At 41.3% G+C, this 14,454-nt stretch overlaps 1 long non-coding RNA gene across 2 annotated transcripts in view; it reads left to right on the forward strand.

Annotated features, from left to right (window-relative positions):
• The first annotated feature begins 208 nt into the window (after positions 1-208).
• Positions 209-14,454, forward strand: part of LOC125903218 (uncharacterized) — a 43,169-nt gene continuing 28,923 nt past the window's right edge. Inside the window, exon 1 of one of the 2 annotated variants that reach the window (XR_007451245.1) lies at positions 209-337. This is a non-coding gene — a long non-coding RNA (uncharacterized LOC125903218). The remainder of the gene's footprint in view (positions 338-14,454) is intronic. The other variant, XR_007451246.1, reaches the window with a different exon arrangement.

A 14,454-nucleotide genomic window follows, 5' to 3' on the forward strand; every position in this document is an offset into this window, starting at 1 on the left:
TTTATAAAGACTGGTTGTTATGGTTCTTGCAGTTGCCAAGTGGCGAAGGGCTAAGTGGAGATAATGTGTCCTTGTAGCTCATCAGAATGTGGAGAGGCAATGTGGGCGGCGTGCTCAGTGGACAGATGGCCAAAACTCACATGAAACACAGTACAGACCCGCCCTTCCTGTGTTTACATGCAGGAGAATTCCAAACAGTAGCACTAATTATTTCTTGGGTCATATTTTGGTGACACCCTTTAGCCTATTTATGTCTCTTTGTACTTAATTCCCATGTAGCTCCATGAAGAAAATGATCTGGATATTTCCTGGGGAACTTATACAGACTGAAACAAAGGTAAGATATTTGCATATCTTTACTATCACATTATTTGTGTAGTACAATATTCAAGTTTTACATACATTTTGTCACAGTTTTTGTAAGTAGCAAATGGTACGAAAACGTCAATCAAATGCATGACTGTTTGGGAAAATATTAATGTGAACGTTTAAGTATCGCTGGCACCTGACAAAAAAGGGAAAATACATATTATTTCAAGCACTTTTCATTGATGGAGAGGATGTGCGTACGTGTGTGTGTGTGTGTGAGAGAGAGAGACAGAGAGAGTAAGTGGTGGCAGCGTGGGTGGCATCCCGTCCAAATTTGGCTGTGTGAATACTTTTTATAAGAGTTGATTTCTCACATAACACACAGATGTGAGCACCCCCACTGACATATTTCATTCCCCAGCCCTAACCCGAACCTTAACCTAAACCTAATTCCAACTTTAACCCTAAAACCAAGTCGTAACCCTCAAACAACCCTTTGAAGAGGTGAGAACCAAAATATGTTCACTTTCCAAACATGTCCTCGCTCTGAAGGTCAAACACAAGGTCCTCAGAAAGATACAGAAGTTCAACCTCACACATGTATTCATGATCGCACAAATAACGACAGTAAGTAGTGATGGTAAAACTCACCCCTGAAATACACTTTTACAACTGTTTAAACACAGACGCATTCACACACAAATACATCAACATGAAGTAGACAGCACATCATATCATTGTACTGTTACAGACAAACAGGCTCACTGATACACACACATAAATACCACACACACACACACTCTCTCTCTCTAAGGGGCACCAGGCAGGACTTGGAAGGGGTCCTGGACACTGTCATGGGTCCACACGTCAAATGAGCCGGGTAGCCAAACAACAACAATAACAACAGGAGTTGGAGCATATGGGGCTCTGTACCAGCTGAGAAGGGCCACCGAGGTCCCCAGTATGTGTGTGTGTGTGTGTGTGTGTGTGTGTGAGGATAATAACTGAAGACTGGTGCCTAGAGAGATGAGAGAAAGGAAAAAGTGTGGTTGAGAGAAAGAGGCAGAATAAAAGCCAACAGCACTGGCCTCAAGCCTCAGTGCTCTTTTCTTAAGGTGCTCTCCACATCTGATAGTTTTGGATCACTGTTCAGATGTATTCTAGCGTGGACGCCACATCCAATAGTAACACAAACCGACACCGATGTTGAAAAGATGTGTGCAGATTAACTGAAGACATCACATCTGTTTTTGTTCCTTGACTTTGTGCTTATTTTGAACACATTTCAGCAAAACGTTTGTTCCTTCCAGTTTTGACTGAATTCAGGCATCACGTTGGTTGGCTGTTTGTCTTTCTTTTTATATTTGTGACTTGTCTTCATTCATGCCAATGCTGACTAACAGCAAGTGCTGCAGTAATTAGTTTAATAACTGATCCATCGATCAACAAAAAAAATATTTAAAAAGGAAGACAAAACAACTGGTTCATATTTTGCAATGGCATTTGCTGGCTCACACTTCTCAAACTTGAGGATTGGCAGCCTTTATTTTATTTTATTTTTGTAATATTTTCTGACATTTTACAGACTAAACAATTTATTCGATAAATGAGGGAAACTATTTAAAAGATCAACATCTAATAATAACAGTCTCACCCTCCTAAGGACAAACCAGCAGTAGTAGTTTGGCAACATTTGTACTCAAACTACAAACTGCAGATCTATCTCCATACTAGACCTTAATGACTAACTAACTACAGCTGTCAAATAAATGTAGTAGATTAAAAAGGTATAATACTTGCCTCCAAAATGTAGTGGACTAAAAGTACATGTATAAAGTACCATAAAACAGTAGTAAAGTAAAGTATATGTAACTCAGCATTGTAGTTAATTACTGTGTAAAACTTCTCCTATAGACCAAATCACATTGTATGTTTACAATAAAAAGAAAACCCCCACTTCACACACATAAAATCAGATGACACTGAGCAAACTCTGCCTCAATTGCCTCAACCAGACTCCACTGACAAAAGTAGTAATTTTACTTTACAGAACATGGGAGACGCTGATCTACCACTGCTTCGACTGATTACTGTGTTCGGTAAAGAGGAGAAAATATTCCAAATATATTCATTCATTCATTTATTTTCCATAACCACTTATCCTGTTGGGGGTCGCAGGGGGATGGAGCCTATCCCAGTTGACACTGGGTGAGAGGCAGGGTACACCCTGGACAGGTCATCAGACTATCACAGGGCTGATACATAGAGACAGACAACCATTCACACTCACATTCACACCTACGGACAATTTAGAGTCACCAATTAACCTGCATGTCTTTGGACTGTGGGAGGAAGCTGGAGTACCTGGAGGAAACCCACGCTGACACGGGGAGAACATGCAAACTCTGCACAGAGGGGCTCCCCCTCCCTGTGTTCAAACCAAACTGAAGCTAAATGTCGCGTACACTTAAACTGATAATGATTTTTTTAGATGGCTAAAACACGTTTAGTTGCAGCCCTTGTCCACAGCAGTACATTGCTGAAGTTCTGTCCTGCTAGATTTGGTTTATTGGATGCTAGAAAAGCAACACAGTAGAGAAATAAGCCCGGCAAAAACACGTCGGACCACTGTATTTAACTATATATCTCTAAATGTGAAAAGAAAGGCCTGAAATTGACAACAGAAATAAACAATTTCTTGTATCTCCGCAACTAAAATCAGTTGCCAGTTGTCTACCCAGAAGTGACTGTTGTTAGCAAGACAAAACAGTGATTCGGTCTATGCCACTAAATCTTACGGAGTACAGAAAGTTTCCCCCGCTAGGAAGGCTGACCACTGGACAGCAAGAGTGGCATCCTGACTTTAACGTTCAAGCAGCTGGTCGTTTTTTACTGTGTACAACCTGTCAACAATCTGAAAACCTGAAGCTGTGCTGATTAGAAACCATCAGATCTCTGTCACATGGGAGGGGAGAAGTCAGAATTGGACTGAGAGTCAAAGTGAGAGTCAGAGAAATTGTGAGCTGGTAAGGAGGTGGAGTGGGGCTGAACTCTGGGCAAACACTCCATGGCAGCAGATTAAGGAGGTGCAGAGCAGGGATTACCCACCATGAATAAAATAGTACCCGCTGGGCTTGTGTTTGTCTGCCTGCCTGCTCTGTACACACACACTCCACAGCAGAGCACTCACAGTAAAACACACACACAGAGGCAAACAAGGTTCAGACACACTTCAGCTACACATACTGTATCTGCAGACAAAAAATACACACAGAGAAGGAACTGTGTATTCATGTACTCTGAAGTAAGTGTTTGCCAAATCAAATGAATGCACTAGTGAGAGCGATAGAGTGAACATGTCTGTCTGCGCTGGAAAGATAATCAATAATTAGTAATATTGTGTGCCATATTTTTCTATTCTGTTACAGTTTTAGAAATAATTACATTTCTCTTCATGGGCAACAAGGTTTCAATTTTAAAACTGGTCTGGCTTTTAAGCTTCCTGTGTTTGCGAAACCCCTGTTATCAGCTGTTTGGTGTCTTTCAAGGCAATGTGTTGTCTAGTTATACAAACCACAGTAATTCTAAAGTTACAGAACTTTGTGCATGCTGTGATCGTTTTGTCCAAACAATAATTACAAGCAATTAAGTGGGGAAAACTGTTCACATCAGCCTCTTAGCTGTAATTCCAGATTTCCTTTGGTGATATAGGGAATTTCCGACAGCTACGATATCTCTTACTTGAAAAAATTAACTACAGTTGTGTCAACAAACCATCTAATTAAAGTCCAATATTAATGCTATCAATGTGGCTAATTGCAGAGTAGGGATGTCACAGGAAACAATACTTCTGAACCAAATTAATGCCAGTGTTCTACAAACGTGACAGTACTCATTTTTCTCCAGTACCATAGATACTGTACGCACCAGGGATTCAATTCTTCCTGACCTGGTGGCTGCGTATATGCCCGTAAGTGTTGTGTCAGTGTCATACTTGGTGTTTGGCCATGTTTTCAAGCTAGTTTGCTGTCTCTCAGCGCTTCTCAAAGTCAAGGATACTTCCCTGGTAGGACGGGTCCTTTCAAGTTGGGTCCTACAGTGGCTAGGCAAGGCTCCCTCCCAGTCAATTCCAGCAAATTGTGCAACAAAGAATTGTGGGAACCTCATGCTGGCTGAGGATACACATGCATCGTTGACAATTTTCTACAGGTAGGATACGGTCCTCGGCAGAATTTGAAGGATCTTTGACATTGGAGTAGTCCTTCGGCAGGATTTGATGATGATGTAGTCAGCCATGTAAGGATCCTTCCTCAACTTTGAGAAGCACCGTCTGTCAAATAGCTCTCTGGTAGTCGCTCACTCTACTGCAGGAAATGGCACTTCAGAATAAAAGCTCTGTGCTGGAAATCTACCATACTTCAAAATAAAGTGTTTTATTTTTATATTTGATACGTTTGCAAGTCACTCGCGGTCTATTCAGAAGGGACCAGTGACCAAAGTTTGGATCACGACCCACCAGTTGGGAGCCACTGGTCTAGTTCTAAATGCCAAAGGAAGAAGAAGAATGCACATCAGCAGGGAAGAGCAACAACACATGGTGGATGGCGACAAGTGCAGCTTAAGGAAAGCTTTTCGACTCGTTAAAAAGAAAAGCATTTCTCTCCTCAGACCAGCATATTTTTTTCAATTCTTTTCCATAAGAGCGCCACATATTTACACTATTCTACAAACGCCAGCAGCATAGTGACACGCGGAACCTTTTTCCTGTATCTTAGAATTGGTATCGACTACTAAATTTCTGGTATCTTGACATGCCTATTACACAGCATCTACATACTCTTTGAGTCTGTGTGGTCAAACTGGGTTTCATGCCAAAGTTGTCGAAATCTGGCTCTTAGGCAATGACTTGCGGCATCAGACACTGACAAAAAAAAAGCCATCTTTTACATCGGCATATTGCGTGGCCAGTTGCCAAGAATGAAAATTAAGGTGGCGAAAGCCCGAGTATGGTGGGCGGGATTGGTAGTGGATGGGTCCAACAAACACCGACTTTGTTCGCGTCTTGTAAGATTATGAAGCCAAATCCTGTTCTTTTTTTCCCAGACCCAACCACATGCTTTTGTTGCCTAAACCCAACCATGTGCGTTTGTTGTTGAAGGAAAAAAACATCAATTTGCATTGTTGTACTGACGTAGTGCGTTTATTTTGAAAGAGACTGTATGTAAATGGTAAATTTCCCGCAAAAAGTGTATTTTGAAAGAAGACAATACATGTAACAAGCAGAACTTGACAAAGAGTCCCAGCACATCAACCACCAATGCACCCAGGGTACCTTGCACATCCTATGTGGATGTGGAAGATCCACGACCAAACGTCGATATGTGACGAAGTCGGAGTGAGAATGTGTTGGGTTTCACTGTTGTTAACAAGCTCTACAATTATGTGACATGATAAAGTTAGTTAATTTGGGCTTAATTTATGGTGTGTGTGAAGGCTAGCAGTGGGGACAACCATACTGTATATGAAAGGTTCTTTTGTTCTTCTCACTCTATCAACAAGGCGCCATTGTAACGTTATTGTAACGAAAAGAATTGTGATGTAATTAGATTAACAACTGAAGTATTTAATATGAATACATGTGACAGTTTGGTGGCAGGTGGCCGTGGTTTAGGCGTGATAATACTCTCAAAGTTGTGACAATTGCAACGGAGCCAAAGAATGACTCAAAGCAAATGCACCTTGTTCAGTATTAAACCTTAAGTAACACACTTAGTAGAGACAGCTATATGATACAAAGACAAATATACACACTTATATACTGTATACATACAGTGTATGCAGACGCAGCACTGCATAAATACACAAACACCCAAGGAGCCTGCATATGCTCCCACACTACAAAAACATACAGACATAAATTCATATATTTTCAGACACATACACATTAATATATGTATATACAAAGGCATGGGGCTCAAAGTGCACACGCACACACACGACACACACACACACAGAGCTACACAGTGTTAACCAAACGTGCCAAAACACTAGCTTACAGTACACACTCACCCTCTTATTTCATCTGAAAGGCCCACTTGTAATGCTATCACTCTCAAAGTCAATTTTTGCACTTTTGCTCCTATAATCCCAATTACAGAGCTCATTCAAAATGATGGATAATGCCTCTCGTAGTGCCTAGTGAAAACAATTTGGCCGCTGTACTTGGGGAAACCTAAGAGGAGAGCCGCGCCACACACATCATTTTTCAGCTTGCATTTACAGGGCTCATAAGAGCACGGGTTGTAAAGTGACTTCTGGGTGAGTTGATTTTGGCCAAAATGGGCTCTCGCTTTCCTTGAGAATATGGTCAAACACACACATGCACACACACACACGCTCACAGAGAGGACGAGAAAATAAAGATGGAGTGGGGAATGAGGTGGCGAAGGGAAATGAAATGATAAGATATGAAGTGAAGAGAGAACAGGAGTGAGTCAGAATATTTAGAAAACAAGCCCCGGGATCGGGACCAAACCGTTAGCAAAGATAGCAAAAAAACAGGACGGCAAAACAAACCAACAAACTAAATGAGAGACGGTAAGGATGCTGAACCACAATTGCAGACTCCAGGCATCATAACTTACATTGAACCTTTCAGCACGAGGCTGGTGTGGTGCAGGCTACAAACAGGGCCGGTTACACCAGGTTCCTGATGACATGACTACTGGGTGTGTGGAGTAATTCCTGCAGCCATGGTTAGCTACCAGGGGTTTGGGGTTTGGCACACATGGATGTTTCCACAGCACAAGGATGTTTTCATGTGATATACATCTTCACTCTGTGGGTTTTTTATGTATTTGGTCTAAGTGCTGTAATTTTCCATCTGATTGTCAAGTGAAAATTTGCTTTAAATGTTGTAATTTATAAAAGGCTGTCAGCTGGGTTGGAACAAATAAATACGTTAATGAATGGAAGATGTAGTTACACGAGTAAAAAATGCACCCGCAGGAAAGAAATGGATATAAATAGAAAATTTATTTCAAAGAGACAAGAAAAGTGGAAAAACTTTCAGTATTTAGTACAGTGTTAGTGATGTTTATATTCTTTTTTTAAGGTACTATTAGGCACATTTTACACAAATCAGCAGAAAAAAAGAACATTATGCATAATGCACCACCTAAAGTCTGTAGTAGCCTACCTGGAGTGACATTTATAAATTACATTTCAGCTAGGTAGTGTTGATGTCATTTTAATACTGAGGAAAAAAGCTACAACTCATGAATGCAAAGAAGAAATTAGACAAAATTTTATCTTTTGAATTTAAGACCTAAATTTGGTTTTGGACTCACGTTTGCACTCTGAGTCAGAAACTTTCGTCTGTCACTAACATTTTTGGAACCGGTTCGATTTTCTGCGTTTTTTGAGATGTTTGACCAAGAATCAGTGTAGAAAAGAACAGAACCATTTCATAACTCAGATAGTTCACTTTCAGTAATATTCAGGTGGATGATGATGTTGAGGAGGAGGATGTGGAGGACAGCTCTGCTCCCTCATGCAGCTGTGTTGCCAAATTAAAGACAGGGAGGGAGTGATGATACCCAGACTCCAGTGAAGAGAGACAAAGGAGGAAATGTGTCTTTTCATTTTGTCACGTATTGCGAATTTTCACAACAAATGGAAAACTAAAACGCATTGGGATAAATGTGCAAGGTTTCTCTGAGTACGTTTTTTTTTTTTTTTTCCTTTTTTTTTTCTCGGATGATGGATCAAAAATAATGCATCCGAAAAAATGGACTTGTGTGCAAAGGCCTTAAGAGCTGACGTTTGGATGGTAAATGTGCCTTTAGCACATGTGACTTTCATAAAGGAGATCGCAGTCGGTGCCACAGACTTGCAATCAGCGTTTGTTTTCTCAAACCTTCACCAGTTGTCTTAATTGCCTAACCTTAACCATACCTGAAACATCATTTGCCCTGTATTTGCCATTACTATGATTTTTAGCTAATGTTAACTAAGGATGGGCATCAGATTTGGATGTCAGTCATTGTTAAACATATCAAGTAATCACCACCCAACTTCCGACATGAACATGATTTGTCAATCTTTTTGCTATTTAATATGGATAAAATCTTATGTTATGCCATACAGTTGATTGATTAAATTTAACATGTTCAATCAAATTTGTAACGACAGATTAATCGATCATTGATTAATCGTTATCATCTTTAATGTTAGCTGCTGCTGCTTTGAAAGCTTGTGCTAACTGAGCAGATGTTGAATCAGCTCTGAAGCTGGTCCATCGGTACTGCGTCTAACCTATGTAATGGCAGCAACAGAAAGTTTTGCATGCATTTTCCACTGTTGGCCAATTTACATTCCTATTCATACCTCAGGTATTTTTTGTGCGTACTAGAGCACGCTATAATAATTTGATGGGAGTACTTGAATATGAAAATTGCTTAAAATGCCCATCCCTAACTTTAGCAATACTGCACTCACCATATGTAGATATTGTAGATATTGTTGGAACTGGATATTAAAAACATTATTTGATATTGATATTATAGTCTTGTGATAGGCTCGGAACAATACAGCATAAAATTCATAGAGTTGATCTATTGTTATTGACAGTACACTGGGGGAATGATGCGGTTATCATGAATAGATGCACAGCAGTTAATGCACTACACCTAGACTGGCACCGTGGGACTATGAAGCATCTGGACATCTAATTTAATACATCAGATCTTGTTTAACACATTTAGGTGGAGACAGCGAATGTCTTTCCCTTTCTCTCCTCACTGCCTTTGAGACCAAACCTGTCTCTCCTTTGGATCATCTCCGTTTTTTCCATTGGACTTGCACTCTTGAAGTCTCTCCTGTTATCCCACCCACCTTGTTTTGCTTGCTGTCTCATCAACTTTAATATTCTCTTTTCCCCTTGCATCTCTCCGCTCTCCTATTTCATCTCTTCCCGACCTCTCTCAGCTGTCTGTGTCTCTCTGTTCTTCTGATATTTGTCTTTCTCGTCCTCTCTCCCCTTGTCTTTCTCCAGACCCCCTCCAGCATCACCTTCTCTCACTTCGCTGTCTCTCCTGTCTCCTCCTCTCCTTCTTGTCCTCAGTTGATAAAGAGCGATTTCATCTTTCCCCTCTCCCCTCACAAATTTCCGTCCCCTCTCCTTAAATCTCTTCCCTCTTCTTTCTACTTTCATTCATCCACCCCGATCCCTTTTGTCTCTCCTCTACCTTTCTTGTCTCCCCTCTACGTCTCCTCTGTCTCCTTTCTTCCATCTTACCCCATCTCTGTTCCCCTTCTCACATTTCGACATCTCTCCTTCAGCCCCTTATCTGTCCCCAAACTCTCCGTCTCTTCTACCCCATCTTTGCATGGTTCCCCACCTCCCTGTCTTCCCCACATCCCTGCTACTCTTCTCTTTCCTCTCCTCCCATATCCCCCCGATTTTACCCGGGCTGTTTCTCCTCTCTCTCCCCCATTATTACTCCCCCCCTCCCCTACGTCCCTGTGGCCGTTCCCCAGGCAGTTGGGTGCGGAGGGCGCTGGCTGGCGGGGTGATGGATGACCATTAAGGCAGCTTATTGGAAACAGTCTGATTTATGGGCAAGCGCTGCCTCGGCCTAATGGCTTCATTTCTTTCTGCCGCCACATGATGTCACAGCCAAGGTCACCGCGGCAACGGCCCCCCTTTGTTGTGGTTTTGCTCGCTGATGACCTGAGAGGGATGGAGGGATGGAGAGAGGGAGCGATGAAGGAGGGGACAGAAAGGGGGTTGTGAGGTTTGTTTGCGAAAGCGGAGAGGTGATGTATGAGTGTGTGTAGGTGAAACGGGTTGCGTTTGCAGAAATGCTTTAGTACAAATTTTGTTAGGTATGGAAAATGTGTTTTTACTGCTTATCCTTCACCCCCTTTCCTTAAAGTCTCCCTTTTCGTACTCTGCCTCGCTCACACTTCTTCCTCTGCTTCTTCCCTTTGCTCTCCTGTGCTCAGTAAATTAAAAACTCCATCTCTTCCATCCTCTCTTTCTCCTTCATCTCTTCCCTTCCTTCCATAGCCCCAATGACAGAATACGATAAAAAAAAAAAAAACCACACACACACACGCAGCTTTACGGCCTTCCCTCAGACAGCTATTACTCACTTCTACTTTAAATGAGTGCCGTCAAATATATGGGGCCGGCCATTAAGAAGCCGATCAATAAAAATGCCATTAGGGGTGGAGTAAAAAACGCTGATATTAGTGAAGCTCAAAACAAAATATTTGATTTTCCCTCTGATAGTTAGCGAGACGGTGCTCTTGGATGAGGCTTCGAGCGGAGATTGAGTCAGAGGGATCCGGGGTTGGGCGGTTTGGAGGTGTATTGCGTGTTGCAGTCAGTTATTTACCCTGGGACGTTTATTCGAAACTCTGTGCGATATTCCCATCTGCCAGTCGGCGCTTTTCTCATCAAATTCTGTCTCAGGAGGTGGCAGCCTGGTTGGGAGTTGTTTAGACTTTTAGCAGCAGTTCTTCAATATAAACGATATTTAATTTTTGAGCAATATGTTTGATTAGCTTAGAAAAAGTATTGGATAAAACCGGGTGCAGAGCCTTGATATTTTCACCTTTATAGTGATCTGTAAAAGTTCTTTACTGCAAGTAATAATCTGAAGTGTCATCTGATCACAGGTCTTTTTCTGAAAACTTCCAAAGAGCCTCATGAGTGCATTTGTGTTCCCTAGTGGAAATCAAACCCCCAACCCAGGCTTGGTAAAGCACAGTAGAGCTATCACAGGGAAACTGAAGTGTACCCCTACATCATGTCCGACACACGGGTGTTGGAATTTAGCATAAATCAGAACTAAAGAGCGAACTACAAACTCTCTCCTCGACAACAGTGAGACAGCTGGACTTACTGATGTTGGATCCACTCCCCTCTGGTATCCTGTCATTTTACATGATTTCTGGGGTTTGCAGTTTGAAGGCTGCCACTGCTGCAGCTGCTTGAGATTTGGCTTTGCCTGCAAATCAGGGAAACAGCTACAGGTTGCTAATGATAGTTAATAATGTAAATTCTGGTGGATCATAAAGCTGGTGGCTGCATATTAAACAGTTATGAAATTTACATTGCTAAATAAAGAATACATATAAGCTGAAAAAGACCAGAGAATGCCAGACCTGATACCTGCTCAGGGTAGGTAGCCGCAGGTACCTGGCAGATGACCCACGAAGAGGCTGATCGGTGGTGGTGTTCTGTCTTATTTTAAAATGTACATTTGCGGGTTTGGTTCTGGATTAAACACAAACAATATGTGGGTCGGTTTGCGGGTGTTGGATAATAAATATATTGAAATAAAATAAAAATAATATTAATCTAATGTTTTAGCATATAGCATTTGTATTAATCCTACAACTGCTGACTTTGTGTATCAGCTCTGTCTCCTGTGCCACCTGGAACTGTGGAGATGTGCTGCTTGATATTACCAGAATAAGCAAAAATATATACTTATTTTAATTGTATTTACAAAATTTCATTCACTTTAAAATATATGATCTTAGTTTCACATGTATGTAGTGGTTCAAAATGATCACTTTAAGGTGCAGCCTGACCAAATTATTTGAACAGCACGTGGTTTTTATAGGATTTGCGGTTTAGAGTTGGGTTGCGGCTCTTGTGTTGACAGATTGGTTCAGGTTGCGGATCTAATTGGTCGGGGCGGGTGCAGTCTTGCGTAGAGTGGTGTCCTTAAAATCAGACCCATGCAGGACTCTTATTTGGGATACCAGGGACACAAATGTCCTGGACAGGGCTCTGAGGGTAATGGCAGACACTGGAAAAAATGCCTTACGCAAAATTATACATGAAAATAGTGTGTAATAAATAATAAAAGTTGTGATATGAATAAGGAGCATTTATAGCCAAGACAGCCGAATTCCCCTGACATTAGTATCTGAAGTTGGTTTCTTTTTGCTGTAATTTTCTACAGCGTTGCTCAGCGTCTGTTGTGATAAAGAAAAAAAAGAAAAGTTTGAGTTTTTAGGGGACATGTCTCTCTATGTGTGTTCATGCTCCTTAGCTCTTTGAAAATGCCTCCGCTTGTGTGTGTGTGTGTGTGTGTGTGTTTGCTAAGATTAGCTCAGCGTTTGTACACGTGTGTACCTCGCACGTACACGTGTGTGGGAAACCTTTGCACTCATTTGTTTTGTTTAGGTCCGTTTAAGCGCCTCGGCTCGTGAGTTTTAATCACTGTGTAAATACGGGAGTCTGACTTCATCTGTGATTTATTTATTGACAACAGACGCTCAGTGTGGACCACTGGGTGCTGGGAACCAGAGATCCTCAGCCTCTCCAACACTTGAACTCAAAGGTGTGTGTCATTGTGGATGCCTTGTTTTTGACTGACCATGGATGCGCTGGGAGAACTCCGTCAGCTTAGTTTATGTCTCTGTTAACCTGCAGAATAGAGTTCATACAACTTCTGATGTTGAAACATGGATCTTAGTCATTTGTGGTGATAAATATTTTTATATTTTTTACAACTTTCAGGGTGCAGACTCTTGCTTTCTGGATTCGTGGCAGGTTTTGTAATCCCACTTCAGACATCACATTCCTACCCTACACACCCTTTTTTACCATCCACATTCACAGCAGATGCAGAGACCACACGCACAAATACACATGCATTAAAACCTACAGTAACTTGGTGGTCATCTTACCTTAACAGTCACATTCCCAGCAGATGTGGGCATCAGACAAACACCCACCTTACAGGTCATCTCTGCTCTTTGTGCCCTGCCTGCTCCCTTTGCCCTGCTCATGTTTGTTTAGCTGCCATGATGGATGGAGTCTGTCTTCCTCTGCTTATGTTTTCGGCCACCTCTTTGTGAGCTTTACCAGCTTTTTGTCTAAAGGTGTGTCTGGTCTAGAGAACATGCTCCAGACAGGAGACGCTGTCCAGAGTCTCTGCAGCATTCCCAAAACTGAAGCAGTGGGAACACTGCAGGGGAAAAGACACCACTGTGAGCCTGAACAGAAGGAACTAGCTGCTGTGGCGTTTGTGCAGATGCAGCTTCGGGTTTTGTGGCTGACGTTTTGTCCTGTGGGCTCAAAGTTGTGCATCTGTGAAGAGTGGAGGAGTCACCTTTCAGGTTACAGAAAATAATAGATCCTCATTTGTGTTGTTGTATCAAGACTGGTGTCTTAAAATGCTACCATATTGATAGCGATTACTTTTCAGTAATGTGTAGTTAATGACAGGACTAGTGAGTTAGTGAAATGAAATGCCTGTGCTGCAAACTGAATAACATGAATTGATTTGAAGAAACATAAAGGTTGATGCACAGACATGTAAATCATAATTTTTTTCTGCATAATAATAAGCACCTCAGGGTAGAATTAAATGTTTCAAGGCTGCATTATTTGTGTTTTTCAGAATAACCTTTTTGGATTCAGGCATATCTTCAGTCTTTATTATATCAGTCATTGTTCACACCCTCCTCAAATGACATTTTTTTATGTCTTGAGAAATGTCCTTGCAAAGTTGTACAAAAAAAGCTGTCACCCTCAATATTTAGAACGTGTGCATTTCATTTTTTTGTTTTTTTAAATATTTTATTTGTTGATTTTCAGTTTTTAACACAAACAACACAAATACAAGTACGAGTCACACTTTCAGCACCAACTACAGTGTGGATGTCTGTACAAATGCATATAGTACAAGTACACAAATGTTGTTTGTCCAGCCCATTATGAGCAAGTATTTGTATATGCATGCAAACACTTCAGGCCATTCTCGATAAATAGAACATGAATGGTTGCCATGTTTTATCAAAGATTATAGAGCTGACACTTGCTTGAGTTTCCTGAAGACATTTCACCTCCCGTCTAAGAGGCTTCTTCACTTCTGTAGCCTCTTGGATGAGAGGTGAAATGTCTTCCATAAACTCAAACAAGTCCAGTTGCCTACGATGTAGCACTTAAGAATACCATGACCTGGATGACTGAGAATCTTCACCAACATTTGTCCCCCCAGTAGAAACATGAAAGCAGCAGATGGCTTTTACTCTTACAAAATTAAAGACATTTCCACCATAAATTAATGCAGAAAAGGCACAAATTGGTCTGTAGAAATTCACCAGAATGCAGGG

The sequence above is a fragment of the Epinephelus fuscoguttatus genome, linkage group LG16 (assembly GCF_011397635.1).
Source record: "Epinephelus fuscoguttatus linkage group LG16, E.fuscoguttatus.final_Chr_v1".
Classification (NCBI taxonomy): Eukaryota; Metazoa; Chordata; class Actinopteri; order Perciformes; family Serranidae; genus Epinephelus; species Epinephelus fuscoguttatus.